The sequence below is a fragment of the Scylla paramamosain genome, chromosome 13 (genome assembly GCF_035594125.1).
Source record: "Scylla paramamosain isolate STU-SP2022 chromosome 13, ASM3559412v1, whole genome shotgun sequence".
NCBI classification, from domain to species: Eukaryota; Metazoa; Arthropoda; class Malacostraca; order Decapoda; family Portunidae; genus Scylla; species Scylla paramamosain.
In genome coordinates, this window is record NC_087163.1 from 2,925,001 (window position 1) to 2,950,776 (window position 25,776).

Sequence of the window (25,776 nt, forward strand, 5' to 3'; positions counted from 1 at the left end):
TCTCTCGTTCTGTTTTTCAATGGTTACGCGTCAAAAAAAATATATATAGATAGATAGATAGATTAAAAAATACATATATTCTTTGTATCTTTCTTGTTTCATTTTCATTTCCGTCATTTTTATGCCTAGAAAAAAAAAACTGTTCTTTCTTTCTTCTGTCATTTTATTTCCTTCATTGCAACGCTCCGTTAAAAAAATAATAAATAAATAAATAAAATAAAATAAATGAATAACTACTGTCTTACTACTATTTACTTCTGTTCCTTATTACTATCCCTCTTTATGCAGCAACCTGATTCATATCCCACCCAATTAAAAAGAAAAAAAAAAAAAGAAAAAAAAAACAATCTTAACGTCTTATTATCATTCTTCATTTTTGTAACATCCTTTAGTCATCCCCACACAACTACATCCCCTCTCCCTCTCTCTCCCCCGCGTTCCCCAGTGCTGGGTGTCCACGGAGAGGGACGTGGTGCTGCAGGGCGTGACGGGCGCTACCTCCGGGGACTACCAGTGTGAGGGTGATCGGTGATTATCCCACGTTTTAGGAAGGAAGCACACAAAGCCAGACTCACCGTGTTCAGTAAGTCTCTCTCTCTCTCTCTCTCTCTCTCTCTCTCTCTCTCTCTCTCTCTCTCTCTCTCTCTCTCTCTGTCAGTGTCTCTCAGGTTTTGTTGTTCTCTCTTTCTACCCTCGTTTACTTTTTTCCTCTTCCCCTCGTTCAGTTTTCGTGTTATTTATAAGCAGTTCATCGCTTTCGTTGTACAATTTTATTTTTTCTTTGGCTTTTTGTGGTGTGTGTGTGTGTGTGTGTGTGTGTGTGTGTGTGTGTTCCTTGAATCTCCCTTGTTCATGTAGAGGTTCAGTGGCTGGCCGATGGTTCATTCATTACCCGGATCCCATTTCGAACCATAACATAATGCTGCACACAACACTGGGCGGGAGAGAGGCACAGTAAGGCAAGGGAAGGGAAGGGAAGGGAGGGAGGGAAGGGAACATGAGATACACACTTGCTGGGGAAAGAAAAAAAAATCTCTCTTTCTGTCTTTATCTCTGCCTCGCTGCTCAAGACTTTCTACTCAATGTCTGTCTTAATCTGTCTATCTCACTAATGCAGGAGTTAAGTATATCTTCACTGTATACATAAAAAAAAGAAAAGGAAATGTATCTCTATTTCTCGGTCTATAATGTAAGAGTTAAGCAGTATCTTTATTCTATGCCTACATATTAAAAAAAATGTATCTAGTTTTCTATCTCTCGTCCTCCTTGCACAAGACTCTATACTCACTCTCACTTTTACTGTCTACTTAACTAATGCAAGAGTTAAGTGGCATCTTCACTCCATTAATATAAAAAAAATAAATAAATGAAAACTACATACATCTATTTTTCTGTCTCGTTCTCACTGTACAAGACTTCATACTCACTCTCACTCTAAATCTGTCCCCCTGACTAATGCAAGAGTTAAGTGTTATCGTCGTCACTTTTAAAACTCTGGAATTCCTTACCTGCTTTCTGTTTTCTTCCTTTTTATGACCTGAACTATCTTAAAAAAAAAAAGAACTAAATGGGCTGATATTCTTTTCATTCTTTTTTTACTTTTCTTCGTTTTCTTTTTTTTTTTTTCGGGTGGGGGGAACACGGCAAGTTTAGCGAGATTTTTTCCTTCACCTTTCTTCCTGACACGTAAAAAATGTATGTATGTATCTATCTATCTATCTATCTATCTATCTATCTATCTATCTACCTGCCTACCTTCCTATCTACCTACACCTACCTTCTCATCAATCCATCTATCTATCTCTTTCCCTACCTGCCTGTAGCATCTAATATCATACGACCTTGATGCATCGTCTGTTCTTGCCATCACCAGGAGAAGAGACCGCACAGAAATAACAACTGGATTTCCTGCCCTTCTGATGAGTAATTGTCTTGACCAGTATTACCTTCCTATTATTTGTTTTCCTCCCTCCCTCCCTTCCTCCCTCCCCTCCCTTTTTCCCCGTCTCCCCTCTCTCTTTCTGTTTCACCTGTTTCTCTCCTCCCCCAAGCTCCTTTTCTCCCGTTTTTTTCTTTTTTCGATCTCTCAGCCTAACGACGCTTCGGGAACGTCACAACCACGTCTAGAGAATTACTGCCTCGTGCGCTTCATTTGCTTCATACTTTAATAATTTTGACAACTGCTGAGTGATTGAGTGCGTTTACAAAAGAGCGAAAAGAGAATTCATTATTCTTTCCTTCACTTGTATCCATGACTCCAAGCATCATCTCCCGGCAAGCAGGTAAGCGCTGTGAGTTGGCGGTGCATTGATCAGCTGGCCACCGTTCGAATCCTGGTCATGAAACGCTTTGGTATCTCACGAGGACTGTTTTCAAAGGCTGCTGAGATAGTTAGTCGTGTTCTCAAGAGTCTTTCTCCTATTGATAATCAAGACGATCACCAGAACCATGAAAGCACCCTTGAAAATCCCGACAGCTTCCGCTAGAGTTGTTGGGACAAGTCTAGACAAGGCGCCGACACGTTTCAGATTACGATAGCAAATGACAAACTCAACCAGGATGACCCGTTCTTTCAGTGGTGGTCGTTTCAAGTGGACTGAGGGTGACCTGGCCGGTGATGTGTGACCTGCACTTCAGAGGATCACCTGAATGCCCCTCCCTCCTCCCCTTACCTCCCGTGCAGTGTTCAATCGGCAAGGAATCGAGACATTGCAGGGAAATATTTGAGTGAAGCGTCGCCAGTCAGACTTAGGCGGCATCTCTCTCTCTCTCTCTCTCCCTCTCTTCCGCCTTTAGAGAGCCATAGAGTAGGACACCCGAGGCAGCACTAATCCGGAAATTCTCGATCCGTGGAGCTTCCAGTCTGACCTCATTTCCAAACGCCGTAATTTAAGCTGGCTCACAAAGCGGCCTCGTCTGACGGAGATTGAGGGAAAAAATGGACATCAGAGAGACATTGGAAGCTGTTTTCCTCAAGCTTTTTTCTTTTCCTCCTGCTTTGCGTGATTTTTTTCATTTATTTTTCTTTTCTTTCTTTTTTCTTTTTTCCCTTTCATGCACTAGGTGAACCTGCGTTGAGACACACACACACACACACACACACACACACACACACACACACACACACACACACACACACACGGCGATATAATTACTCTATGATTACGAAGTGAACATTTTTTTTTTTCCTTTTAAGAAATTTAGTTATGATACACACACACACACGCACACCGTCTCTCTCTCTCTCTCTCTCTCTCTCTCTCTCTCTCTCTCTCTCTCTCTCTCTCTCTCTCTCTCTCTCTCTCTCTCTCTGTCCCCCCACCCCAACCACTGAGCCGTCATGATAGCCAGCTTCCCTCACTCCGGGCAGCATCTCACTCTCTCAGGACTCTCCCAACACCCACACGGCTGTTCCGCTAAGCTGTCTTGTCCTCTCCCCGGTGTGTGAGAGAAAATACAGCCCGAGTGAGCGTCAGTCAGTCTCTTACGGGCCCCCCGTCCTCCGGTTTTCTTGAGGCATCCGCGACCCGCTTTCCTATCCTCCTTTCTTCCTTCCTTCATTTCTTCCTCTCTCTCTTTCTCTCTCTCTCTCTCTCTCTCTCTCTCTCTCTCTCTCTCTCTCTCTCTCTCTCTCTCTCTCACAGCGGTCTCAGCAGATGTGATTTCTTAACTCTCTCTTTTTCTCCTTAGTCGTGGGGGAAGATTGTGTGTGCGTGTGTGTGTGTGTGTGTGTGTGTGTGTGTGTGTGTGTGTGTGTGTGTGTGTGTGTGTGTGAATTCATTGTCCATTTTCGTGTTTTCTCTCTTTCGATTTTCTCTTATTTTTTTTCACGAATTCAATGTTTAGTTCTTGTTTTTTTTTATTTCTTCTCACTTTCCTCCTTCCTTCCTTCCTTCCTTCATTTCTTCCTCTTCCCCTTCCTCTTCCTCTTCCTCTTCCTCTTCCTCTCTCTCCCCCCACCTCTCTTGATACTGAGAGGGAGTGAGAGTGAAATGTGTGAAAGAAAGAAAATTGAGTGTGGTTAAATGAAATGAAGGAAGTAGATATAACATTCATTTCATTCATTTATTATTATTTCTTTTTTTTATTAAATAGCCCATCTTACAGTAAACATCATCCTAAGGGTCAAAAGATCTGCTGCTGCTTGTTCCTCCTATGTGTTCCTTTGTGTTTCCTTAAAGTATCACATCGGTGGTTGTTTGTCCTTCCTGTGTGTTTCCTTTGTGTTTCCTTAGAGGGTGACAGGTAGTTGTGTTTGTCCTTCCTGTGTGTTCCTTTGTGTTTCCTTAGAGGGTGACAGGTAGTTGTGTTTGTCTTTCCTGTATGTTCCTTTGTGTTTCCTTAGAGGGTGACAGGTAGTTGTGTTTGTCCTTCCTGTGTGTTCCTTTGTGTTTTCTTAGAGGGTGACAGGTAGTGTGTTTGTCCTTCCTGTATGTTCCTTTGTGTTTCCTTAGAGTGTCACAATGGAGGTTGTTCAGTGCTCAGCGGGCTCGGGGGTCACCGGCGCGCCTCTCACCTTTACCTGCGCCATACATTACGGGATACAAAGTGCTGTGCTGTGCTGTGCTGTATATTGCTGGCGGGAAAAATTTCAGCCATTACTCATTCGCAAAATAATTACCTGGATCTTACGTAACAATTTCTGCCATTACACACCTACACACAGACACACAGACACACACACACTCGCACACTTTCAGATTCATATTATTTATTGACCACAGCTTACAAAATTATACATATAAATAAAATCACAAATAACTTAACGACAAAACCGCAAGTTCAAGAAAAAGGTAAACAAACCAAACAAAATCTTGCGGACAGTACAAATACACTTTATACAATCGCAATATGAATTCATTTGTAAGTGTTCAGAATCTTACTTCTTACTTTCCTCTTACTTCAGTTCGTAGAGTAAGCCACGCCTGTCAGTGGTACCAGAACGTCCCTCCATCTGGTTCTAATCCTGCAAGACCGCCCCCCCCTCTCTCTCTCTCTCTCTCTCTCTCTCTCCCAATGTTCAGTAGTCCACGCCAGCTGAGGAATTGAAAACAGTTTCCTTCCATCTCCTCAGTCTTCCTCTTAGTCTTCTTCCCCCTGGCATCCACTCCTAGCACCCTCTTGCAACTTTTTCCTCTCCCAGCCTTTCTAAGTGTCCATACGATCTTAACTGAGCTGCGTCTATTTTGTTCAGCACCGGTAAGACACTGATCCATTCTCTTGTTTCTTCATTCTCCGCCCTGCCTCTCCTTGTCCCTCCATCCACGACCCTCAGTGGTGTCATTCCTGCCGCCTGCCTCCTCCTGCTCCTGCCTGTTGCTGTCAGGATGGTGTTGAAAAGTATTATCACTTCCAATGGTACTTGTTTTTCCTTGATTTTTGGAAAGATGGCCCGTACACTCACAACCAGTTCATTTATTAGTTACGTTCTGTCCCTCTGACTCCCCGCCATCCTTAGTGACAGTATTTCATAGGTACTTAAAACCTTATGTCTTCTTCGCCATCTTATTTCCTACGTTGATGTTGAATTCTTGATCTTTATTCCTGCTGGTTGTTAGAATTTCCGTCTTTTCAATATTCATTTTCACACTACTCAAAAGACCAATCACTCCATCTCCTTATCTCTTCCTCAACCTCTCCGCTGCCCACGCTCCATTCCACTCTGTCATCTGCATATCCTATTATTCTGTTTTTCTATTCCTTTCTTCCCCTCCTTGAAATCCTCCATAGCGGTCTTCACATAGCAGAGGAGACAGCACACTTCCTTGCTTCACTCCTGTCTACACCTGGGGCCGTCGTGCTGACCCGCTTGTTGTTCTGAATCTATACAAGCAAGCGTCATTCAAACTTATCATCAATTTAAATGTTCAGAATACTGTGGGTTATTTTACAGGTCTCCTCTGGCTCGAACTAGTCAGAAAACAGCTGTGTGCCGCGATGGTTAATTGAAAAGAGAGAGAGAGAGAGAGAGAGAGAGAGAGAGAGAGAGAGAGAGAGAGAGAGAGAGAGAGAGAGAGAGAGAGAGAGAGAGAGAGAGAAAATGCTGCACAAATTGTCAACACTTCGGAGGTAAAAACAAAACACACAAACAACTTTCTCGACTTAATGTCATTTCTGAGAATAGAACTGACGTGGCTCTCTCTCTCTCTCTCTCTCTCTCTCTCTCTCTCTCTCTCTCTCTCTCTCTGGTAAACCCTAATTTCCAGTGGTGAGATATGCCACACCAAAGCCCCCAATAAGCTTGATTTCCCTCTAACTTCCCTTAACCCCGAACTGTGCTCTACCCCTCCCCTGTGACCCCCCCTCCCCCCTACCAGCAGTGTGACGCCCCCCCACCACCGTAAACCCGTAACTCGCGCGCCTTATGGAGAAGTGAATGTGAAGCCACGAAACGCATTCTTTACCGTGAGTGGGAAAGTATTGGTTCCATTTGATTCTGTGGTGGAAAGTTGCGCCAGATTTTCAGAGAGGGGAACGTGAGAGAGAGAGAGAGAGAGAGAGGAAGAGTGTGAGAGGGCGAGAGAGAGGGAGATGGAGAGAAAGTCAGATGTTTTTTTTTATATATATATTCTTCCTCGCTTTGTTTATTTGTTTGTTTGTTTGTTTATATTCATAGAGGTTAAGTTAGATAAAGGTTAAGTTAGGTTAGGTAAGAATAAATTGTATATATATTTTTCTGATCATCACGAGGTTGTTTGTGATAGTTAATGTAGTCTCAGGTATAGTAGCTGTAAGGTAGTTAAGGTGATGCTCCTCTCTCTCTCTCTCTCTCTCTCTCTCTCTCTCTCTCTCTCTCTCTCTCTCTCTCTCTCTCTCTCTCTCTCTCTCTCTCTCTCTTGATCAATAGCTTAACCAAAACAAAACAAAAAAAATACGTTTAATCTGATCTCTGTAAACTTTCACTAACAACTGCTCTCTCTCTCTCTCTCTCTCTCTCTCTCTCTCTCTCTCTCTCTCTCTCTCTCTCTCTCTCTCTCTCTCTCTCTCTCTCTCTCTCTCTCTCTCATTTTTGTCTTTCCTCTGTTCCTTTATTTATTTTTTCTGCTCTCCTGTTTCCTCTCCTTCCATGTTTGTTTCCGGTTTTTTCTTATCTTCTTATTTCTCGTCCTCCTCCTCCTCCTCCTCCTCCTCCTCCTCCTCGTATTCCCTCGCGTACTCTTTCCCCTCCCAGTCTCTTATCTGTTTTGCTCTTTCCCCATTTCTTTAATTTCCTTCCTCCCATTCCTGTCTCCATTCCACTTCCTTTTTCCCTCTCCTTCCTCTATTTCGCTTTCCATTTTCCACTATTTCCTGTTCCTACATTCTCTCCTTCCTCCACCAGTTTGCGTATTTTACTTCTTCTGCTTTCTCTTTCTCTTCTTCTTTTTCTTCTCTTCCACCTCTCTTTCTCTTCCCACTTTCCATGGTTTGCTTGGGTTAGGTTAGGTTAGGTTAGGTTAGGTCAGGTTAGGTTAGGTTTGGCTAGGTTAGGTTAGGTTAGGTTAGGTTAGGTCAGGTTAGGTTAGGTTAGGTTTGGCTAGGTTAGTTCGAGTTAGGTTAAGTTAGGGTAAGTTAGGTTAGGTTAGGTCAGGTTAGGTTAGGTTTGGCTAGGTTAGTTCGAGTTAAGTTAAGGTTAGGTTAGGTTTGGCTAGGTTAGTTCGAGTTAGGTTAGGTTAGGGTAAGTTAGGTTAGGTTAGGTTGTTAGATTAGGTTAGGTTAAATAAGCTAGATTAGGTTAGGTTAATTTAGGGTAGGTTATGCTAAGTTAGATTACGTTGGGTTAGGTTAGGTTAAGTTAGGTTACGTTAGATTAGGTTAGGTTAAGTTTTGTTAGATTAGATTAAGTTAGCTTAGGTTAATTGCACTCCTTGATAATAAAACCTTCTATCTTTCCTTCCACTACACACACACACACACACACACACACACACACACACACACACACACACACACTTCCTCACCTCCTCACCTTCACACTCCTGCCACACACCCATACAAACCTTCACTCACTCCTCTCTTCTCTGCCCTTCCTTTCCAGCTGAGCCCCTGAAGCCGCCCTTGATAGCGGGGGCGCGAGAGTCCTATACGCCATTGGACACCGTGAGCCTCACCTGCACCTCCACCAACAAGCAGTACCTGCCGGTCCTCTCCTGGCGCATCAACGGAGACCCAGTGCCACAGGTAAGTCTTGGGGTCTATGTTCAGAAACGCTTTGCTTCCTCACCTCGACTATTTTCCAAGACCACAGAGATGGTTAGCCGGGTTCTCAAGAGTGTTTCTCCTGTTGATTATGTAGAAATGTTGTTAATCTGTCACTATAACCGTAAAAATGCCTTAAAAACACTTGTCACTTCAACTAGAGCCTTTTGAAACTAGTGGAGGTGCGGGCAGAAGTGTTTCAAAATACGTGCTTTGATCTGCACAGATATTTGAGTGCCCCCTTGCTTTCTAGGGGCCTGTGGTCTCTGTTTTCTTTTCCAATTTCTTTTACTGCTCTTTATCTTTTTCTTGTTATTATTATTATTTGATTGTCTTGTTGGTTTATACTCTTTAGTCTCTCTCTCTCTCTCTCTCTCTCTCTCTCTCTCTCTCTCTCTCTCTCTCTCTCTCTCTCTCTCTCTCTCTCTCTCTCTCTTTGTTCTTGTTGTGTTCTTTGTCCCTATTTCTTTTTCTTGTTCTTTTATCTTCCGTGCTTTCTTTTCTTCTTATTCTGAGTTTTTTTCTTTGGTTTTCGTTCTCTTTTTCCTTCCTTGTCCTCTTTCTTATTCGCCTTCTCTCTTCTTTGTTCTTTTCTTTTCTTTCTTTCGTGTGTGTGTGTGTGTGTGTGTGTGTGTGTTGTTGTTGTTGTTGTTGTTATTGTTGTTGTTGTTGTTGTTGTTGTTGTTGTTGTTGTTGTTGTTGTTGTTGTTGTTGTTGTTGTCCTCCTCTTCCTATTTTTATCAGTATTATAATTCCTCTTATTTTTTCATTCATTTTTTTTTGTCTCCTTTATCTTCGTTGTGTCTTCCGCTGCATTTCCTCTTTTAATTTTTAAGTATTTCCTCAGTTTTGTGTTTCCATTTTTTTTTCTCCTTTTCTTTTAGTGTCCCAACCGGGCGAGTCCTCTTGTTCTCTCTTATTTTTGTTTTCTTTTTCATATTTTTTTTTCCCCTCACCCACTTCTCTTCTTTTGCAATTTCTTTTTTTTTCCCCCTTCTTTTTTGTGTGTTTTGCCTTTTGGTGTTATTTTCTTTTTTCATCTACTGTGGGTTCGCCTCCCTGCCCTCCCCTTCCCCTCTCTCTCCCTCTCTTTCTCTCTCTCTCTCTGTTAATTCACATTTTTCATTCATATTCAAGATCTATCTCATTTCACACATTCATTATCTTGAACCGACGAAACACAAGTGAAGGAAATTATCTGAGGCAGGGCAGAGGTCAGGTGACGTGGGAGGGAGGGAGGGAAGGAGAGAGGGAGCGAAGGAATGAAGGAACTAGAGGGAGGAGTGAAGAGAGGCGGGAAGAAGCGACGGAGTGAGAGATGGAGAGAAGGATAGAAGGAAGAGGAGGGAGGGAAAAGGAAAGAAGGGGCGGAGGAAGGACAGAGGGATATAGAGAAGGAACGAAGGAGAGGAAAGGAAAGATAAAGGAAAACAGAAAGAAGGGATTGAGGAAGAATAGAAAGTTGGAGAGAAGGAAAGAAGGAAAGAAGGGGATGGATGAAGAGAAAAGGAAAGAAGGGATGGAGAAAGCGAGGGAGGGATTGAAGCAAGGAAGATAAGGAAAGAATGGGAGGGATGAAAGGAGGAAGAAAAGAGGGGATGGAGGAAAGATAGACGGATGGAGAAAAAGAACGAAGGAAGAAGAGAGGAGGGAAGAAATAAGGAACATAATTAATCCCTGTTTGTTTGTTTGTTTGTTTGTTTGTTTGTTTGTTCGTTTGCTTTTATTTTTCACTTTTTCTTTTTTTTTTTGTTATTTTTCGTCTGTATTTCACATCGCTAAAGACACGCATGGGAGAAGCGGCGGTCATTTCGTTAACTAATCATCACTGCAAGAGAATGTTTGTCTAATCACTGGCAATAACAATGAAAGACTAAATAAAAAAATTAAATAAATAAATAAATAGATAAATAAATTAGTTGGGGTTAAGATGTAAAATGACAAAAGAAAACGAGATGATAATAATGGAAATAGAAAATGAATCTGTACTAGGGAATGATCTACTTTAATCTCTCTCTCTCTCTCTCTCTCTCTCTCTCTCTCTCTCTCTCTCTCTCTCTCTCTCTCTCTCTCTCTCTCTCTCTCTCAATAATAACCTCGTATTAGCGTCTTGACTTGTTCCCCTCGGCTTCGTGGTATCAAGGGCGCGAGGTTCTTCTGAGGTGGCGTCCCCTTGCGGCGTCCGTGAGGTGCCCCGCGTCCTGCACCAGCGGAGGATATTGCCTCTTATTGTCACGCCTCGATCCATTGTATCCTACGCTTACCTACACCCCATCCTACCCCCATCCTACCTTCCCCTGTCCTCCGTATCCTTCACTCACCCCCTCTCCCCCTCTCTCCCCCTCTCTCTCTCTCCCTCTCGTGTGTTACCTTTTCCTCGGGTATTCGACATAAATTCTCCGCCGGTGGAAAGTGTTTTAATATTTATGGTGTAAAAATATTAGGCTAATTCTTCTGCTCAGTCCAACAATGCAGGTTTTTTTCTGATAGCGGACGAGGCCTATGTTGTGTCCGTTTGTGTGTGTGTCCGTGTGTGTGTGTGTGTGTGTGTGTGTGTGTGTGTGTGTGTGTGTGTGTGTGTCCTCCTCTCCCCCGCCCCCCGAAGCTGACGTGCGTGATGTGGCCGTGTCGTACTGCTCCTCGCTGTTATATGGGAAGGGAAAGGATAAATTATAGAATAAAAAGCATCAAACGAGGCGCCATCTAGTAACTGCAGCGCTGGAAGAGTTAAGGATATTGTTATTTATTTGATGGTACCCTAAATCCCCTCTCCCCACTCCCCTCTCGCTGCTCCCCTCGCTCTCCCGTCCCCCTCCCTCCCCACACTCCCCCATGAAGAGTACAAAATAGTGCCTCTCGCTTAAACCGGAAATAAAAGCGTTGAGGATGTTGAAGTTGCGCCCTCCTTTACCTTCGCCTTCCTTTGTAATCGTAATTGTAATTGTAATGTTCGGAATGCGCTAAAATTTTTCCCTAGACGCACCGAGAGGAAAAAGGAAAAATGTCATTAATATCCTGCAGGTGTTTATATAATGTTAACTTTTTCAGTATATCAAGGACTCGTTTTTTTTTTTTTTTTCACTATAGATACCATTGGAGTCTTTTTATTTTATCTTATTTTATTTATTATTTTTCTAAGTCAAGTTAGCGGACGATATAATTTCCTAATCCATCAAAATAATCTCCTGTCTGTCAACCACTACAGTGATTTCTTCCTTCACTCTTTTGTCACCTTTAATGAACGACACAGTGAAATACGAAAGGCGTTTATTTGTTGACCTATTCATTTCTGCAGTGAATGGGTTGAAATTAAGAGGTGTTTGTATGGTATGGGGTTAGGAAAGACCGGATGGACAGGTGTGCGTATGATGGCTAATTAGCAAAGAGTGAATTGACAGGTGTGCGTATGGTATTGGATTAGAAAAGGCTGGATAGACAGGTGTGTGTATGGTGCTCATTTGGGGAAGATTAGATAGATACAAGGGACGAAAGAAGGAGGAAAGAAAAGAGGATAAAGCAGACAGAGAAGAGAAGAGGAAGGAAGGAGTACAGAGGAGGAGGAGGAGGATTAAGGAAAAAGAAGAAAGAAGAGGATGATAAAGGTATGAAGGGAAAGGAGGAATAGGAGGAAGCAGAGAAAGGGGGAGGAGGAGGACAACGATGATGGTGATAAATACAACGAGAAGAACGAGGTGGAGGAGGAGGAAGAAGAAGAAGAAGAAGAAGAAGAAGAAAGACAATAGAAAAACGTCCTAATTTCATGCACACTCAAAATAAAAATAAAATGAAAAAAGTATGAACCATATTTGAACAGATTTTCCGTGTAATACCCAGTCATAATAATCTCTCCTTTTCTTAACTATTAATAAACTCACAGCCAACGGCAACATTAATTAACACAACAATGAATACCTAACATTAACTCACCTCCACACTTACCTCACCTGGTGCGGCTTGTAAATGAATGCCTGAGGGGACACCTGGCGGCAGACAATTAAGGTGAGCTAAAGGCCACAGGTTAACTATCAAAGGAAAGAGAAGCGTAGTCCTTTACAACCCCGCGCCATGCAATTAATAGAGGGGATTAAAAAGAGATGCAGTTCGATTTGTCAGCTGTGCAGTTAATCATTACAATCCAGTTTATCGCAGGCAGGCTGGCACGAAAAAAAAAAAAGATTAAAAAAATTAAATAATGGGATGGTAGAGATGCAATACGAGTGAGTACATGAAATATTCCTAAGCTTCATGGTTCGTTACTGGCACGCACACACACACACACACACACACACACACACACACACACACACACACACACACACACACACACACACACAGAGAGAGAGAGAGAGAGAGAGAGAGAGAGAGAGAGAGAGAGAGAGAGAGAGAGAGAGAGAGAGAGAGAGAGAGAGAGAGAGAGAGAGAGAGAGAGAGAGCAAAAGTATCATATCTTCATAAGTGTATCATAAAAATATATTACTACTCCCTCGAAGGAGAAATTCATCCATTCATTCATTCCTAATCTCCCTCCCCTCTCTCTCCCTCTCCTTCCTCTCACTCTCTCTCTCTCTCTCTCTCCCTCTCATCACCAGGAGTACGTCATCAGTTATTCAGGTCGCCGCGCCTTGGGTCTTCGCTTCGTGGCTCGCTCAGACCTTTTCGTGCGGGGCGTCATCACCGTCACCTGCCTCGCTTCCTTCGGCGGCCGCCACCTGCAGGCCTCCGAGGCGATGCTGGCCAACGCACACTACAGAGGCACGCATGACTTCTACTATAACGCAGGTGAGTGGGGTTAGTGTCTGTGTGTGTGTGTGTGTGTGTGTGTGTGTGTGTGTGTGTGTGTGGTAGGAAATGCAGTTCGTTTGAAACACATTTTACTTGGAATGCTCAGTAAATTAACCGTAATTTTGTATGTCCTAGTGTTTTTGTTTTTGTTTTGTTTTGTTTTGTTTTGTTTTGTTTTGTTTTGTCTAACCCGTAATCCCTCACCACACCACGTAAATAATGATAGTGATAATAAAAAACAGACGTTCATATGCTGTTATATATATATTTTTTTCCAACACACACACACACACACACACACACACACACACACACACACACACACACACACACACACACACACACACACACACACACACACACACACACACACACTCCAGTACCTTTCCCATCCCGCACAAAACCTCCATTTCGTTCTAATCGACATCGAAAATTGTTATTGTACACCACATTACAGCCCCATTTTTCCCCACTGCCAACCTTATCCAGTATTGGTGCGCCTGTGTATTGTGTTCCCACTCACACACACACACATACACACATACACACTACATAAATCATTCCCAGTTCATTATTAATTTTTACTCTTATTAATCTACTTATTCCTCTCCTTTCATTTCCTATGTATCGTTTAAGCCTTTTACTTACATTTCAGCGGAGTATGAGGGTATTTACTGCATGATTTATGTATTTAATTTAATGCATGTTTAGTAATGCTCTCTGGGTGCGAAAGGTATCTCGTGTCCCGTCAGGAGCGGCGAATGGCGGGGGAGAGGTACTGCTGACGGGGACGCTGCTGGCGGTGGTCGTGGTGGCGCTGTGTCGTCGCCTCTACTAGCAGCCCCGCCGTGTTTGTACAGATGTATATACGTGTGTGTGAGCGTGCGTGCGTCCTGGCGTCTTCTGATCCCCCGCCCCTTCCCTCTTCGCAAGTGTACGGCCGAAAAATATATTCCATTCAAGTTCCTCCTGGTTGCTTAGTTACGTTTTCTGTTTTCTTTGCCATTGGTTTGAACAATAAAGATTATATACTCCCACACTAATCAGGGTAATCCGTTTGTTTTATTTTGAATCAGGGATGGTGTACAAGGTCACGTGGTGTTTGGATGGTAAGTACAAGGAACGTTTAAGAAATCCTTGGGTAAGTACAAGAATTGTTGTGTACGTGATGAAGGTGGGAAGCATATAGCCAAACTCGATATTATTTCAAAACCGTATTTATTTTGTTTGTAAGTGTTTCATGGCCAAATATTACAAGAAAAGGAAAGAAAAAATAACTAATGTATAAACGGCTGAGTAACTTTAGCAATACAAGCATAAAAGAAACCATTTATATTATATTTTTTACCGACCGTACTTGAAGCAGGATCAAGCTACGTGCCTCCGCCAAAAGCCCGCCATCCTCACTCCAGTAAACAAACAGTGGACGTGGTTGAGTGCACACCGTCTTGTTATATTTTGATGCCTTGGCTCTTCCCTTCCGCTGGTGACTCTCTGAAGGACGGCCGAACTTGGTAAGGATGCCAGCTTTTTATGTTTAAAATGTAATGATGGAACAGTGAATGTGGAGCAAGATTTGAGTAGTTATGAAGCGAAAAGTCGAAAAAATAAACAAAGGTTGTTAACTTTTTTCTTTCAAGTTGTATTCTTGGGAGTTGAGGTAGAGGTAGAGCAGAAAATGGTATTAGGTAGTTATTAAAGAGACTGACGGAAAAAAAAAAGGCGATAAATTAAGGTTTTTATTTATTTATTAATGTTATTTATTTATTTATTCGTTTGGTATTCAGGGCAGTTTTAGTAAGGCTCGAGCAGAAAACAACACTGGGTAATTTTTTAAAGCGATCAAGTCACGAGCAAAAAAATTGGATTGTTATTAATTTGTATTTATTTATTTATATGTTTCGCTTGGTATTCAGTTGTGATAAGGACAGAGCAGGAAGCAGTAGTTAACATTAAGGAGATACAGACTTCCAGAGTGTAATCGCATACCAAGCACTTATTGATGACTGACTAATCCTAACCAGTTGTGTGTATTTTTGCTAAGCCACATCCTCGTGTTTGTGTCTTATTCCCATTATTTCCCGTTTAAAGAGACAAAAAAATAAATAAATAAATAAAAAAAAAGGTAACGTTGAAAGACAAGTTTAGAGTTTAAACATTAATTCTTTTATTCATTGCTTCAAGAGAGTTTTGGAGAGAAAATGGATCTGCCTGTGTGTGTGTGTGTGTGTGTGTGTGTGTGTGTGTGTGTGTGTTGTCCTTACCTCTTCATTTAATGGGAATTGGAAAGTAAAATTATAATGTCACGCTTAAATTTTGATACATTTGCTAGACTATTGCTATTTCTAAACCATATTTTTCAACTTTTTTTTTCTCTTCCATTTTTAATAATCCTCAGGTTTTATTTATCAATCGAAAGCTGAATTTTAAAACACATTTGCCATTCGTTTGATGGTCTATGAATTTTTTTTTTTTTTTTTTTTTTTTTTTTTTAGGGTGGTAGGGGGAAGTAAGGGGTGGGCTTCGGTTCCATTGTGCGGCATCACTTCTCCCCCTTTTTTTTCATTTAGGTGACCCGATAATTTCATTTATTTAGATTCTGTGACAGAGCACGCAGGAAATTACTCTTTAAAATGTGTGAAGCCCATTTATCCCTGAAAGCCAAAGTTAATAGTCACCTAATTCAGCACACACACACACACACACACACACACACACACACACGTAAACTCCATCACCCCAGTTCTTCCATTCCCTTTCCTCTCATTCCCACATTTCTCCACCCTCCTACACCACCATTTTCCTTCATTTTTCCCTCTTTTTACACGCTACAAATGATTTTCCACCTGATATTTTTTTTTCCTTGTACTTTTCTTACCTGTTTCATCTTTCAACCCTTCCCTTCCCTCTTCCCCATCCCTTCCCTTTCCTTCCTACGCAGTATTTCACGTAATTAAATGCCTACTACTTTCTCTCTCTCTCTCTCTCTCTCTCTCTCTCTCTCTCTCTCTCTCTCTCTCTCTCTCTCTCTCTCTCTCTCTCTCTCTCTCTCTCTCTCTCTCTCTCTCTCTCTCTCTCTCTCCATTACCTCTGTTTAGTTCTTTTTCTCTAAGTTTCCCCATTTTTTAGCGTCTTAGCCCCTCCCCCATTTCTCTCCCATCACCCTTTACCATGTTTCCTCCTCTCATTCTTACATAATATTCCTTATCTCCATTCTCTTCTTCTCTCATCTTCTCTATTCCCTCTCTCTCCACCCATCACTATCTTTCCTTTCCACCATTTTCGTATTTCTTTCTTCTCTTTCCTTCCTATCTACGTGTCTGTTCCTGTTTTTATTGTCAGTTATGTTATTTATCGTTCATTATTATATTTTCTTTGCTTCCTCTCCATCACTAGTTCTATATTTTTGTTCCTATATTTCCTCTCTTCTTTCCTTCCTTGTTTCCTTCCTTCCTTCCTTCCTTCCTTCGCAGTCATCATCAATATCACATTCTTTTCCAATTCTTATCTTCCTCCCTTCTTTCCTTTCTTCCCATCACCTACACCTTTCTATCCTCACCTTTCCTCTCTCCTTCCTTCCTTCCTTCCTTGTAACCCACCTTCTACTCCCACAATTCACCAGAACTCCTTTCATTCACCCCATCATCTTTCCTCTTTCCTTCCTGCTCCCCCACGTCCTACTCCCCCTCACTCAGTCACCGTCACCCAATCACTGACGCTCCCACAACCACTCAGGTTCTCACCCTCTCGACACCCCTCGCTTCCCCGCCTCCCCCAGCGTAGCCACCCAGCAGGCCCGCGTCACAACAGATAAGTGATGGAAGCTGTAAATCGGGCGGGGAAGGACGGGGCCACAGCTGCCTCGCTCGCCCTTAATACCCTCCTAATGGGTAAAGTTTTTACTCTAATGAGCTGCCCAGATACATGATAACATTCCATAAAGAGGAGGCGCGCTAGGAACAGGAGGCGTAGAGAAAAAAAGTGGTTGTAAGAGGAAGAGAAAGAGGAGGTGGTGGAGGGAAGGATTTTAAAGAGGGTGGGGGAATTCTAGGGTGAAAAAGAGTGTGGATACTTGAAATTAAGTTGTTGGGAATGGTGAGGATTGAGAGGAAGATAAAGAAGGGAAGAAAGAGGAAGAGAAGGAGGTATAGGAGACAAAAATAACGAGGGGAAAACGTGAAAAAAAGGTGTGAATATTTGAAATCGTGTTGATGAAAATGAGAGGAACGATGAAAAAGGATGAAGAATGAGAGAAAGATACAGAAAGGAAGAAAGAGAAAAGAAGTAGAAAGAGGAGGAATTACAGAAGGAGACACTGATAAGGACGGGGAAAACGTGAAAAAAAAGCGTGAATACTTGAAATCGTGTTGATGAAAATGAGAGGAATAGAGAGAAATGATGAGGGGTAGTGAAGGTACAAGAGGGGAAAGGTAGTACAGAAGCTTGAGGGGAAAAAGAGAGGTTTGGCAGAGGGAAGGGAAAATAGAGCGCTGTAGAGGAAGCAGAGTGAAATGGAAGCCAAGCAAGGGAGGAAAATGCATCCTTAAAATATAGAAGGAAAATGGAAAAAAGGGAAAAAAATAATAAATGAAGTTTCCTCGCTTATATTATATTAAAGGCTTTCCTCTGAGTGCTCGTTGTCTTATTTTTTGTCTTGTTTTGTTTTGTTAGTTTGTTTATTTGTTTGTTTGTTTTGTTTTGTTAGTTTTTTTATTTGTTTGTTTGTTTATTTATTTATTTATTTATTTATTTATTTATTTATTTATTGTGTGCTTGACTTCCTTTGTGTCATCTTTCCCGCTTGCTTATTTGAACCTGTTATTATTTTGTTGTTGTTGTTGTTGTTGTTGTTGTTGTTGTTTTGCTGTCGTTCTTCTTCTCATATTATTATTATTATTATTATCATCATGATCGTCACCATTATCATCATCATCATCATTATAACCTAAGCCTTTAACCATCTGCATTCGTAATTTTCATTCATTATTTGGCTTGTTTACTCTCTCTCTCTCTCTCTCTCTCTCTCTCTCTCTCTCTCTCTCTCTCTCTCTCTCTCTCTCTCTCTCTCTCTCTCTCTCTCTCTCTCTCTCTCTCTCTCTCTCTCTCTCTCTCTCTCTCTCTCTCTCATTTCTATTCGACACACAAAGTTACCTGTAATTAGCAGCGGGCCTTTGACGCACCTGCTTTGCGGTGAAGTTGGGCGAGGCTTACATGAAGTTGTGATCGTCCACCTTTGTATCGTCAGGTGAAGCTGCGCGCCGCTCACCTGCACTACTGCTGTTTTACCTGCCTTTTGTCCGCCACCTGAACCCGCTGCCTCATTTTACCTGTTAATGCGATATGTTTGTTGTTTGTTTCAACTTGTGTATGATGATTTCCTTTATTTATTGTTTGTTTGTTTGTTTGTTTGTTTGTTTACCTTGTTTACTTTGTTTTCTTTTGTATTTTTTATTCCCTATTTGTGTGGTTTATGTTATTACTGTTGTTGTTTTTTTTCATTTCTCGCCTGTTAATGTTGATTTCTTTAATTTCTGTTTTTTTCTTTCTTTGTTTTCTTATTTGTTTGTTTTTTTTATATTGTTGTTGTTTTGTTTAGCTGGTTACTATGTTTTTTATTTGTATTTTCGTGTTTATTGCCTTATCTTTATTATTTTTTTTATTTTTTTGTTTTTTTTACATTAGGTTATTATTATTCAACGTTATTTTCTCACCTGTATTTTTTATTTTTTTTATTCTATGTTATTTTTTATTTATCTCGTTTATTATATGTTGCCATTTTCTTTTCTATCTACGTTATCTTACCTGTTAGTCTTCTTTTTCCTTTTTTTTTTCATTTTTTTACCTTTTATTTTCTCACCTGTTTGTGTGTGTGTGTGTGTGTGTGTGTGTGTGTGTGTGTGTGTGTGTGTGTGTGTGTGTGTGTGTGTGTGTGTGTGTGTGTGTGTGCCTACCCTTACCTTCATTTACCTCAATTATATATGATTAATTATTTGCTTCTTACTTTTCTTATTTTCACTTATAATTATGCATGTTTACCTTTTTAATTTCCTCACCTGCATTGCGTTAGTTAATATCTCTACCTTCATCTTCTTACCTCTATATGTTTGTTATTGTTATTGTTATTATTATTATTATTATTATTATTATTATTATTATTATTATTATTATTATTATTATTATTATTATTATTATTATATTTTACCGCCTAAATTTATTATCTTACGTTGTATTTCTACAGTTTTCTTCTTTTTTATGTTCTTTCTCTATCTTTGTTATTTATTTATTTATTTAGCTTTGTTTCATTCTCTCTCTCTCTCTCTCTCTCTCTCTCTCTCTCTCTCTCTCTCTCTCTCTCTCTCTCTCTCTCTCTCTCTCTCTCTCTCTCTCTCTCTCTCTCTCTCTCTCTCTCTCTCTCACTTTCCTTAACTTATTCCTGCTCCTTTCACCTCTACTACCTCTCACTCACTCAATCTATTTCTTTCCCCATCACCTTTTCCCATCATTCTTCCCTCCTCCTCCTCCTCCTCCTCCTCCTCCTCCTCCTCCTCCTCCTCCTCCTCCTCCTCCTCCTCCTCCTCCTCCTCCTCCACTTTTCAAGACGCCGCCGCTCTCGGATTAAGACCACGCGCGAAAGTTTATCCTAAGAAAATTTGAATATAGATTGAATGCATATTTCTAGGGAGTCAGTGTGTGTTTAGGTCGTCTGTCGTGGCGTCCGCTTCATCGTGTGTGTGTGTGTGTGTGTGTGTGTGTGTGTGTGTGTGTGTGTGTGTGTGTGTTGGTAATCGTGGTGGTGTTAGTATTCAAAGGGGTGTTTTTTCTTCTTTCGTTTTCTTTACTTTTTTTTCTTCCTTTTTTCTTTTTTTTTTTTTTGCTTGTTTTCTCTGTTTACTTCTTTTTTTTCTTTTTTTCTTTGTTTTTTTCTTAGTTTATTAATGATTTTTTCTTTGTTATTTCCTACTCCTCTTTCTTTTCTTTATTTGTTTGTTTCTTCGTTTCTTTCTTTCTTTCATTCCTTTCTTTTTTTCCTTTTCTTCACATATTTACTTCTATCGCAAGTTTTTTTTTCCCACCTCACTCTCTCACTGTCGTCCTCTTCTTCCTCTTATCCTTCCTCTCCCTCATCATCCTTTCCTTTGCCAGTTTACACGACACAAGAGTTTACATTGGAATTAACAAGACTTCTTAACACACCCAGTTTATTACAGGAACTTACCGTTAAGTTTACACGAGGCTGATAACTTATGGGGAAGAGGCAACATTTGAGTGTTTTCATTAAGTTTGCACAATGTTTCCACTGCTTGCAAGGATAGATATGTGTCCGCCCCTTGACCTGTAATGTGAAAGGTGTTGCTCTCTTATCACGACTGTTTTCAAAGGGCACAGAGGTGATCAGCCGGGTTCTCAAGGGTGTTTCTTGTTCATCAGTCGCTACAACCGTAAAAACACCCTTAAAAACCCGTGTCACTTCAATTACACACAGCCTTTTGAATTTTAGTGCAGGTGCGGCCCGGGAGTGTCTCTGGATGCGGGGTTTCAATGCGGTCTTAAGTCAAGTAACCTGCTATGTCTTTATTTAACTTCATGTCTTCTGTGTTTTCTCTGGTTTTCTTGGTGTCTTTCAGTCCTCAGGTTTTGCAAAGTCTGTCTGGGAGGCTTTCAAGGCACTTATCCATAAATTTTGGTTAACCCTTTGGACTAGACTCTTTGCGAACTGGTACCTTCATTAAAGTTTATTATTATTATTACATTGTTGTTGTGGTTGTTGTTGTTGTTGTTGTTGTTGTTGTTGTTGTTGTTGTTGTTGTTGTTGTTGTTGTTGTTGTTGTTGGTAAGCCTTTTTTGTTACCCAGGCCAGAGTCACTTCTTACATGAAAGGAAAAAGAAGGAAAACAAAAATTAGAGGAATGAAGATTGACAGAAAATAGTGAAAAGTTTAGCAAATTAACAGAAAAAGGAGAAGTAAGAGGAATGAAGAAAAAGAGGAGGGGGAAAGAAGAAGAAGAAAAAAATAGGAGGAAAGAACAAGAAAAAAAAAGTTGGTGGGAGAGAAGGAGAATGCAAAGAGAAGAAAACGAGAAAGAGAAAGAGGAAGAGGAGAAGGAGGAGGATGCAAGAGAAAGCATCAGGGTAGGAGAAAGAAAGAAAAAGTACTGAAGAGGAAGAGGAAGAGGAGGAACGGAACACTTCATCAACAAGTAGTGGCTGACGAGATGCAGGTGTGAGAGAGAGAGAGAGAGAGAGAGAGAGAGAGAGAGAGAGAGAGAGAGAGAGAGAGAGAGAGAGAGAGAGAGAGAGAGAGAGAGAGAGAGAGAGCACACACACACACACACACACACACATACACACGCAGTCTATTACGTAATAAATCCACACTTAATCTAGCGGCAGTTCACATCGACACTCCCACACTGCAAGGCAAAGAGAGGCTTCCATTAATGACTCCGAACTGACCTCCTGAATTTATCGTCTCGACCTGGCACTGAGCAAACATGACCCTCAACCTTCACACCTCCCGCGTCACCAGGGCCAGAGAGGAAAGAAGGGGAAATTACGGAGAAGGGGGATAGTACAAGTCAGTTTATTTATTTATTTATTTATTTTTTATTCATTTTTTCCTTTTTTTTTCCCTCTATGTTCCTTTTCCCTCCTCCTCCTCCTCCTCCTCCTCTTGGTGGTCTCTTGGCTCCCTCAGGGCATCACTCTAACCTCTTCATTATGAGGGGAAGGAAGGGGAAAGAAGGAAAAGGAGAGGTTGCAAGGGAAAAAAAAAGATACGAAAGAGAAAAAAGGCATTGTAGCTTTCCTCTCTATTTTCTTCCTTCTCTTTACTCTCCTCTCTATTTTCTTCCCATTTCTTTTTCTTTAATTTCCCTCTTTGTTTCCCCGTTTTCTTTTTTATTTCCTTTGATTCACCTTTTATTTCCTCTTTTCCGCCATTGTGATGTTTTTCCTCTCCTTTCTTTTTTTCCTCCCTTTCTTATCTACCTTTATTCCCTCTTCTATTTCCTTATCTCCCTTTTCTTCCTCTTATCTTTCTCCCTCTATACTATACACTTTCTTCTCTCGCTTCCTAGACCTGTCATCAGCGCATCCTCTTCTCCTTTCTTCTTCTTCTCTTTCCTCTTTCCTTCACCCCTCGTCATCTTCCACTCTTCCCCTTCCTCTTCCTCTTCCTCTCCTTCTGTGATTCATTCCCTTCCTTGTGAAAACTCTTCCTTTCACTCTTAATTCTCTCTCTCTCTCTCTCTCTCTCTCTCTCTCTCTCTCTCTCTCTCTCTCTCTCTCTCTCTCTCTCTCTCTCTCTCTCTCTCTCTCTCTCTCTCTCTCTCTCTCTCTCTCTCTCTCATCTATCTCTCATAATGCAGCAGAGCGTGTCTATAAATCAAAACTTAATTACATTTCCAATATTTCATGTGTGTTTCCTCTCCCATCGCCGCATTCACACCCTCCTCCTCCTCCTCCTCCTCCTCCTCCTCCTCCTCCTCCTCCTCCTCCTCCTCCTCCTCCTCCTCCTCCTCCTCCTTTCCCTTCTCCCTCATTTCCTCATAATAATCTTTTATGTTTCGCCTTTATTCAGTTTTAACTTCGTACTTCTCTAATTGTTTCTCATAATTTAGTGTCTTGTTTCTCTCTCTCTCTCTCTCTCTCTCTCTCTCTCTCTCTCTCTCTCTCTCTCTCTCTCTCTCTCTCTCTCTCTCTCTCTCTCTCTCTCTCTCTCTCTCTCTCTGTTATTACTCTTTTCCTCATCTCTTTCCATCTTCACAATCTCTAACGCCTCCTCCTCCTCCTCCTCCTCCTCCTTGAGTAGTTTGAAAAACTGGAAAAGATACAGCGCAGAGTCACAAAGATGATTCCAAGATTGCGCAATAACCCGTATGAGGAACGACTGGAAGAACTAAACCTATTTAGTTTAACAAAGCGCAGGATAAGAGGAGACCTAATTGAAGTGTTCAAAATTTTCAAAGGATATAGCAACATTGATGCACATAAATATTTTACCATTGATCATTCTAACCTAGCAAGAAATAATGGATTCAAGATTATACCCAAACGTTTTAAATCCCACGAGGCCAAACATTTTTTCTTTAATCGTTTAGTAAATATATGGAATAAACTTCCCGCCGAAATTGTGAACAGTAATACTATTGAATCATTCAAAAATAAAATAGACAAATATTTAGAAGCAAATCCCCAACAAGCTCTCTTCTTGTCCGAATAATTACTCACTAATAAACTCTTATTCTACAGAACCAGTTTTAATATAACTTATAACTTATATTAACTTTGAGATAGGCGTATAGAGTTCACCGTAGGGTGAATAGTAGAACTTCTTTTCATCCTTTCCTATGAAAATTTCCATGTCAGTTTTTCCATACTGCATGGTACTTTTCCCAACTATTTCCATGCCAGCGCAAGCTGGAGGGAGTGGTGGGTGGGGAGGAGCCTTCTGCTATGCTGTCCTGTCTCTCTTCCCTGTAGCTAGTTAGAAGTAGTTACCAAACAGCCTTGCAAGGACTCAGTCTCTGTTGCTGTTTGGCTTTCCTTTGTATTCCTCCTCCTCCTCCTCCTCCTCCTCCTCCTCCTCCTCCTCCTCCTCCTCCTCCTCCTCCTCCTCCTCCTCCTCCTCCTCCTCCTCCTCCTCCTCCTCCTCCTCCTCCTCCTCCTCCTCCTCCTTTTCCGCTTCATCCTCTTCCCTCTTTTTTTTTCCATCGTTCTAGTTCTCAAAATTTTCCTTCCCATTTCCTGTTTTCTTTTCCCGTTCTTTGTATGGTTGTTGTTGTTGTTGTTGTTGTTGTTTTCTGTCCTTTCCTTTGTTTCTCTTCTTCTTCAACTTCTTCTTCTTCTTCTTCTTCTTCTTCTTCTTCTTCTTCTTCTTCTTCTTCTTCTTCTTCTTCTTCTTCTTCTTCTTCTTCTTCTTCTTCTTCTTCTTCTTCTTCTTCTTCTTCTTCTTCTTCTTCTTCTTCTTCTTCTTCTTCTTCTTCTTCTTCTTCTTCTTCTTCTTCTTCTTCTTCTTCTTCTTCTTCTTCTTCTTCTTCTTCTTCTTCTTCTTCTTCTCCTCCTCCTCCTCCTCCTCCTCCTCCTCCTCCTCCTCCTCCTCCTCCTCCTTCTCTCTTCCACCACTTACACTTCGTCTTCATCTCTTCTCCGTCTTGCCCCTCCTCCTCCTCCTCCTCCTCCTCCTCCTCCTCCTCCTCCTCCTCCTCCTCCTCCTCCTCCTCCTCCTCCTCCTCCTCAATAACAAACTCCCATGATTCTTGCCCTCTCAATCGCTTACTGTAGCTGCTAAAAGGAAGAGGAGGAGGAGGAAGAGGAAGAGGAAGAAGAGGAGGAGGAGGAGATTACAAGATACGACAAAATCATTAAAACGACTTTCCTTATCAATGAAAGGGTGTGTCATTGCTACGATTAATGGCGGCTTCCTATTGGTTCCCTAGTCTGAGTGGGGTCGTTTGACAGGTAAGGCACACACACCTGAGTCTTTTGTAATTACTTGTGTCCACCTGTCCGTCTGTTACCTGTGTGTGTGTGTGTGTGTGTGTGTGTGTGTGTGTGTGTGTGTGTGTGTGTGTGTGTGTGTGTGTGTGTGTGTGTGTGTGTGTGTGTGTTTTAGTATTAATGGTTCTTGGTGGTGTGTCTTGTTAGGGGGGAAGGTGTGGGGAGGGGATGTGGGTGGCTGTTGTTGTTGTTGTTGTTGTTGTTGTTGTTGTTGTTGTTGTTGTTGCTGTTGTTGTTGTTGTTGTTGTTGTTGTTGTTTTTTCTTTTTCTTCTTCTTGATGATGTTAATTCTTTTCCCTCGTTTCTTTTATTCTCTCTCTCTTAGTTTCCTTCGTTCTTTGTTCTTCTTTGTTCTTCTTTCTTCTTTTTCTTCTTCTTCTTTTCTTCTCTTTCTTCTCCTTCTTCTTCATCTTTTTCTTGTTTGTGCTACTTTTCCAGACATCCACGAATTCTCTCTCTCTCTCTCTCTCTCTCTCTCTCTCTCTCTCTCTCTCTCTCTCTCTCTCTCTCTCTCTCTCTCTCTCTCTCTCTCTCTCTTCTACTACCAATGCGTTGTTTCCGTAATAATTCTTCTATTTCTTTCTATTTCCTCCATTCATCTCCTTTCCTCCTTTCCTCCTATCCTCCCTCTCTCCATTACATGCTCTCCTTCGTGTTTCATCCTTTTTTTCCCTTCACTGCCCCTTGCTTTTTCCTCTTTTCCGTGTATCTAATCTCCATTTACTTTTTTTTTCCTCCTTCCTCTTTCGTCCTTTTTTTCTAATCGTTTCTCTCTCTCTCTCTCTCTCTCTCTCTCTCTCTCTCTCTCTCTCTCTCTCTCTCTCTCTCTCTCTCTCTCTCTCTCTCTCTCTCTCTCTCTCTCTCTCTCTCTCTCTGCTAATTTATTTTATTGTTATTTCATTATGTATTGTTTTTTTTTACTTGAATAATATTGATTGCTTATTTCCTTCCTTCCTTCCTTCCTTCCTTCCTACCTTCTTCCTTTCCCTCCCTCCCTCCCTCCCTCCCTCCCTGAAACGCGCGTAAATCACGTTAGAAACACGCGGAACTCACGCGGAAAATCGCCAATATCGCACCACTCCCTTGTCTGTAGAGGGAGAGGGAGAGTGAGAGGGAGTGTGAGAGGGAGAGGGAGAGGGAGGTTCAAATTCCACCTTTCCCGCTGCTTAGTTTTCCTCCTTATCTCTCTCTCTCTCTCTCTCTCTCTCTCTCTCTCTCTCTCTCTCTCTCTCTCTCTCTCTCTCTCTCTCTCTCTCTCTCTCTCTCTCTCTCTCTCTCTCTCTCTCTCTCTCTCTCTCTTACCTTTCATTTAAAAAA

The 25,776-nt window shown here is 41.5% G+C and overlaps 1 protein-coding gene across 1 annotated transcript in view; it reads left to right on the forward strand.

The window, feature by feature from the left end:
- LOC135106647 (homeobox protein PKNOX1-like) overlaps window positions 1-14,012 on the forward strand; it is a 130,386-nt gene extending 116,374 nt beyond the window's left edge. Inside the window, 4 exon segments of the mRNA XM_064015945.1 lie at window positions 446-583; window positions 8,018-8,160; window positions 12,768-12,957; window positions 13,713-14,012. The gene's annotated coding sequence lies outside the window, so the exon portion shown is untranslated.
- The last annotated feature ends 11,764 nt before the right edge of the window (window positions 14,013-25,776 follow it).